This window comes from Macrotis lagotis, chromosome 7, assembly GCF_037893015.1.
Source record: "Macrotis lagotis isolate mMagLag1 chromosome 7, bilby.v1.9.chrom.fasta, whole genome shotgun sequence".
Lineage (NCBI taxonomy): Eukaryota > Metazoa > Chordata > Mammalia > Peramelemorphia > Peramelidae > Macrotis > Macrotis lagotis.
In genome coordinates, this window is record NC_133664.1 from 147648225 (window position 1) to 147654224 (window position 6000).

The following is a 6000-nucleotide window of genomic DNA, read 5'->3' on the forward strand; positions in this document are numbered from 1 at the left end:
GTTGGAAAGAAAGATCTGCAACATAAGCAGGGAAGCTGTCAAGCTCACATTGATGGAAACAGCAGTAGTGGGACTGAGTGGTGATTATAACAGTGATAGAAACTTCAGGAGCTCCCTAGTCAGAGATGAGTAAGTGCAAATAAATCTGAGAACTGTTCAGAAAGAAATCACATTTATGTGTCCTACTTGTGAAATCTTTCACAAATATATATATATATATATATATATATATATATTATAATACATATAAATATATATAGTAAATATACAAATATATATTACATTTAGATATGATTCACATAACACATATGATTTGCATATAATCTCATTTGATTTGCACAACCATCTGATTTTCTTTTTTTAAATTTATTTTTATTAAAGATATTATTTGAGTTTTACATTACAGTTTCCCCCCAATCTTGCTTCCCTCCCCCCACCCCCCCACCAGAAAGCACTCTGTCAGTCTTTACTTTGTTTCCATGTTGTACCTTGACCCAAATTGGGAGTGATGAGAGAGAAATCATATCCTTAAAGAGAAGAGAAGTCTAAGAGGTAACAAGACCAGACAATAGGATATCTGTTTTTTTCCTAACTTAAAGGGAATAGTCCTTGAACTTTGTTCAAACTCCACAGCAAATTATCTGGATAAAGATGGTACTCTCCTTTGCAGACAGCTCAAAATTGTTCCCCAATTGCTGCACTGATGGAATGAGCAAGTCCTTCAAGGTTGAACTTCACTCCCATGTTGCTGTCAGGGTGTACAGTGTTTTTCTGGTTCTGCTCATCTCACTCAGCATCAGATCATGCAAATCCCTTCAGGTTTCCCTGAAATCCTGTCCCTCCTGGTTTCTAATAGAACAATAGTGTTCCATGACATACATATACCACAGTTTGCTAAGCCATTCCCCAATTGAAGGACATTTACTGGATTTCCAATTCTTTGCCACCACAAACAGGGCTGCTATACATATTTTTGTACAAGTAATGTTTTTATCCTTTTTCCTCATCTCTTCAGGGTATAGACCCAGTAGTGTTATTGCTGGGTCAAAGGGTACGTGCATTTTTGTTGCCCTATGGGCATAGTTAAAAATAGTTCTCCAGAAGGGTTGGATGAGTTCACAGCTCCACCAACAGTGTAATAGTGTCCCAGATTTCCCACATCCCTTCCAACAATGATCATTATCCTTCCTGGTCATACTCGCCAATCTGAGAGGTGTGAGGTGGTACCTCAGAGAAGCTTTAATTTGCATTACTCTAATAATTAATGATTTAGAGCATTTTTTCACATGGCTATGGATTACTTTGATCTCCTTATGTGTAAATTGCCTTTGCATATCCTTTGACCATTTGACAACTGGGGAATGGCTTTTTGTTTTAAAAATATGACTCAGTTCACTATATATTTTAGAAATGAGTCCTTTCTCAGAATCATTAGTTGTAAAGATTGTTTCCACTTTACTACATTTCTTTTGATCTTCGTTACATTGGTTTTATCTGTGCAAAAGCTTTTTAATTTAATGTAATTGAAATCATCTAATTGGTTTTTGGTGTTCTCCATCTCTTCCTTAGTCATAAACTGTTTCTCTTTCTATAGATCTGACAGGTAGACTAGTCCTTGATCTTCTAATTTGCTTATAGTATTGTTTTTTATGTCTATGTCCTGTAACCATTTGGATCTTATCTTGGTAAAGGGTGTGAGGTGTTGGTCTAATCTAAGTTTCTTCCATACTAACTTCCAATTATCCCAGCAATTTTTATCAAAGAGGGAGTTTTTATCCCAATGGCCAGACTCTTTGGGTTTATCAAACAGCAGATTACTATAATCATCTCCTGCTTTTACACATAGTCTATTCCACTGGTCCACCACTCTTTTTCTTAGCCAATAGCAAACCGTTTTGATGACTGATACTTTATAATATAATTTTACATCACGTAGGGCTAAACCACCTTCTTTTGTACTTTTTTTTCATTAAGCTCCTGGCAATTCTTGACTTTTCATTTCTCCATATGAATTTACTTACAATTTTTTCTAACTCATTAAAGTAATTTTTTGGAATTTTACCTGGTAAGGCACTAAACAGATAGTTTAGTTTTGGTAGACTTGTCATTTTCATTATATTAGCTCTACCTATCCATGAGCAGTTAATATTTGTCCAGTTATTTAAATCTGATTTAATTTGTGTGAGAAGTGTTTTATAATTGTTTTCAAAAAGATTCTGAGTCTGTCTTGGAAAATAGACTCCCAAATATTTTATATTGTCTGAGGTTACTTTGAATGGTATTTCTCTTTCTAGATCTTCCTACTGTTTCTTGCTAGACATATATAGAAAAATTAAGGATTTATGAGGATTTATTTTATAACCTGCAACTTTGCTAAAATTGCTAATTGTTTCCAGTAGTTTTTTAGATGATTTCTTGGGATTCTCTATGTAGACCATCATATCATCTGCAAAGAGTAAGAGTTTTGTCTCTTCCTTCCCAATTCTAATTCCTTCAATTTAATTTGCTTTTCTAATTGCTGATGCTAACATTTCTATTACAATATTGAATAGTAGTGGTGATAATGGGCACCTTTGTTTCACACCTGATCTTATTGGGAATGCCTCCAGCCTCTCCCCAATGAATATAATGCTTGTTCATGGTTTCAGATAGATACTGCTAATTATTCTAAAGAACAGTCCATTCATTCTGACACTTTCTAGTGTTTTTAATAGAAATGGATGCTGTATTTTGTCAAAAGCTTTTTTCAGCATCTATTGATATGATCATATGATTTCTGATAGGTTTGTTGTTGATATAATTTAGTATGCTAACAGTTTTCCTAATATTGAACCAACCCTGCATTCCTGGAATAAATCCTACTTTATCATAATGTATTATCCTAGTGATGACTTGTAATCGTTTTGCTAAGATTTTATTTAGGATTTTTGCATCTATATTCATCAGGTAAATAGGTCTATACTTTTCTTTCTCTGTTTTAACTCTTCCTGGTGTAGGTAACAGTACCATATTGGTTTCATAGAGTTAGGCAGAGTACCATTTTTCCCTATTTTTCCAAAGAGTAATTTTTTTAGTTTCATGTTTAGTTCATTGATTTCCTCTTTCTCCAATTTATTCATGTAAGCATTTAGAGCTAGAATATATTCCCTGAGAGCCGCCTTGAATGAAACCTATAGGTATTGGTATGTTGTTTCTTTATTATTACTATCTAGGATAAAATGGTTAATTCTTCCTATAATTTGTTTTTTGGTCCATTCATTTTTTAAAATGAGGTTATTCAGTATCCAATTTGTTCTGGGTCTATATCTTCTTGGCCCAGTATTGCATATGACTTTTACTGCATTGTGATCTGAGAAAGATGTATTCACTATTTCTGCCTTTCCACAGTTGGTCAATTTTTGTATAAGTTCCATGTACTGCAGATAAAAAGGTATATTCCTTTCTATCCCCATTCAGTTTCCTCCATAAGTCTACCATATCTAATTTTTCTAACAATCTATTTACCTCCCTAATTTCTTTCTTGTTTGTTTCATGATTCAATTTATCTAGATCTGATAGCGGGAGGTTCAGGTCTCCCACTAGTAGTTTTGCTGTCTATGTCTTCCTGTAGTTCTTTCATCTTCTCCTCTAAGAATTTGGGTACTGTCCCACTGGGTGCATATATATTCAATATTGAAATGACTATTGTCTATGGCACCTTTTAGAACGATAAAGTTTCCTTCCTTATCTCTTTTAACTCTATCTAGTTTTGCTGCTGCTTTGTCTGAGATAAGGATTGTTACCCCTGGTGTTTTTACTTCAGCTGAAGCAAAATATATTTTGCTCGAACCTTTTACCTTACTCTATATGTATCTCTAAGCTTCAAATGAGTTTCTTGTAAGCAGCATATTGTAGGATTCTGGTTTTTAATCCACTCTGCTATTTGCTTATGTTTTAAGGGAGAGTTCATCCCATTCGTATTCAAGGTTATGGTTACTGATTCTTTATTGCCCTCTGTGCTATCTTCCCTCTGTTTGTATTTTTTCCCTCTTCCCCCCTTTTATCCATATTTCCCAGTCTTTTGTTTCTGAATACCATCCCTTTCAGTGTGTTTGCCCTCCTATATCACACCATCCCCTTTCTTTCCCCTTTCCCTTTCTCCCTTTCCCTTCCCTTCCTTTTGTTATTTTCCCTTATTTCCCCAACTCCCCTTCCCTTTCTCTGTCCCCACCTCCCCTTTTCCCATTTTAATACTTGAAAGTTTAGATGTTTTATAAGTTAACTGAGTATGTGTAGGTTGACTTTAAGCCAAGTCTGATGAGAAGAAAATTCAGGTGTTTCTCCTCTGCTCCCTTCTTTCCCACTATTACCATAGGTTTTTTGTACCTCTTGTGTAATGAGATTTACCCCATTCAATCCCCTCCCTCCTCCTGTCTCTTTCCTGTACTCCTTTTTAGGGAGGTAGTGTTTTTTTAGACCATTCTAGCTAAGTCATAGAAAATTCTGAGTGTCTGTCCCTTCTAGTTCAGTATATTCTATCGAATAGAGTCAAAATTCCTGAGAGTTATTAGAGTCTTTCTCCCAAGTAGGGTTAAAGCCAGTTACATCCCAATAGATAGCAATCTCATGGATAGGTCATGAATGTCCATCATTTCTGGCTAGGTGTATTCTCTCTGTTAGCGTTACAGTTCTCAAGGTTTATGAGAATCTCCCCGCCACATGCTGGGATATAGCCAGTTTCAACCTCCTGGATTGCATTTTTTTTCCTTTTGTCGCCCCCCCCTTTTTTTTTTTAACCTTTTCATGTGTCTCTTGAACCTCCTGTTTGATGTCCAAATTTTCTGGTTAGCTCTGGTCTTTTCATCAGAAATTTTTGGAATTCTTCCATTTCCTTAAATGTCCATCTTTTTCCCTGGAAGAGAAGGCTCAGCTTTGCAGGAAAGTAGATTCTTGGCTGCATTCCAAGCTCCCATCTTCTTCAAAATATCTCCTTCCAGCCCCTTTGATCCCTTAAAGTTGATGCAGCCAGGTCCTGTGTGATCCTTACTGTGGCTCCTTGATATTTACATTGCTTCTTTCTGGCTGCCTGCAGGATTTTCTCTTTTATCTGATTGTTCTGGAGTTTGGCCACAACATTCCTTGGTGTTTTCATTTTAGGATTTTTTTCTGGTGGGGATTGATGTACTCTTTCAATAACTACTTTTCCCTCTGTTTCCATGTTATCAGCGCAGTTTTCCATCACTAGATCCTGTAATATTAAGTCCAGGCTTTTTTTCTCTTCAATGTTTTCAGGAAATCCTATAATTTTCACCTTGCCCCTCCTCAATCTGTTCTTGATTTCAGTGGTTTTGTTGATGAGGTATTTTACATTTGCTTCTATTTTTTTCTATTTTTCGATTTTGTTTAACTGACTCTTGCTGTCTCATGGAGTCATTACTTTCTGTAGACTCCATTCTTTTTTGGGCGGAGGAGTTTTCTTCATTACCCTTTTGCAACTCCTTTTCCAATTCGTCAGTTCTACTTTTGAAAGAGCTTTCCATTTGACTAATTGAGGTTTTGAGAGAAATAATTTCTTTTTGGATTTGCTTATTTGAGGATCTGAGAGAATTATTCTCATTTTGTAATTGTCCAATTGATGATCTGAGAGATTACTTCTCCTTTTGTGTTTGTCCTATTGTACTTTCTAAGGTTTTGTTTTCTTGTTGCAAGGTATTTATTTTCTCTCCCAAATTTTTAAGCTCCTTCCTTATTTCTTCAAGGAAGTCTTTGTGTGCTGGAGACCAGATTGTATTCTCCTCAGATGTTCCAGGTCTCTCTGATTTAGGGTCTTTGCCTTCCAGGAATTTTTCTGTGGATTTGCCTTTCTGCTGATCCTTCTTCATTATGCTAAGACCTTGAGTTGGAGGGTGCTGGTTCAACTGGGCTTGGGAATGTTAAAAGCTTTACTGAGTGCAGTTTCTCTGGCTGGCCAGTAGGAGTTGTTGGTTGCTTTCTCTGGAGTATCTGTGACCTTGGTTGAGA